The 765-nt window shown below is 45.9% G+C and overlaps 1 protein-coding gene across 1 annotated transcript in view; it reads left to right on the forward strand.

The window, feature by feature from the left end:
* The window catches only part of PHF2 (PHD finger protein 2), a 34,460-nt gene that overhangs the window by 6,058 nt on the left and 27,637 nt on the right, over positions 1-765 (forward strand).

The raw sequence follows: 765 nt of genomic DNA on the forward strand, positions 1-765 counted from the left end.
TTTCCCTGGGACTTGTACTCAGAGTGCAATCAGCACACTTGTGGTGTGGATTCGGATGCGCTGAGAGGGGGAGGAGGCGGAGGTTGGGAAGGGAGGGAGAGGAGGAAGGTTTGGCATTCAAGCCAGGCTTGTTTCCTTTGTTACCAGGAGCATTGAATTAATACACTAAGCCTGAGAGTCATTAAGATAAAGAACTAGCAGCTTTAATGAATATCTCCAGCTAGGCTGGAGCCTGCATGGAACTAATAAACCCAACATGCTTTGTGCAAAACCTGGGATGGACTCCCTGGGAGATGTCTTTCCTTGAGTTGTTCCAGGGCTGCGGTTGGGAAAGCAAAATTTGCTCTTTCCAAATTTCATGTATTGTATCTCTAGCCTCCAGATTCCTTTCTTAATGGAAAAGTGTATGGATCTGTGTGTGTGCAAAGAGTGAGGAGTGGGTGCCATCCGTGAGGAGTCTGCTGCCTTCCCTCACTGTTTTGATAAGAGGTCTGGGCTTGGGGTGAAATACTGAGTTTCATGATGTAAAACAATGGTGGAAAATAAAATTATGTGACATATGAAACTTCTCTTAACAGAGGCTTTAAATGATACAAATGAGGAAAAACCTGGTTTCTTACCAAAGTGAGTTTCTCTGCACTCACTGTGGAAGCAGGAACAGCTGAGGGAGGTAGTGCTGACTCAGGGAAAAAGCAGGAGCGTTTTTCTTGCTTTGTGTTATCTGGCTGTCAGAGGCAGGGCAGAACCACACTGAAACCTGACTGG

This window comes from Geospiza fortis, unplaced genomic scaffold, assembly GCF_000277835.1.
Source record: "Geospiza fortis unplaced genomic scaffold, GeoFor_1.0 scaffold394, whole genome shotgun sequence".
Classification (NCBI taxonomy): domain Eukaryota; kingdom Metazoa; phylum Chordata; class Aves; order Passeriformes; family Thraupidae; genus Geospiza; species Geospiza fortis.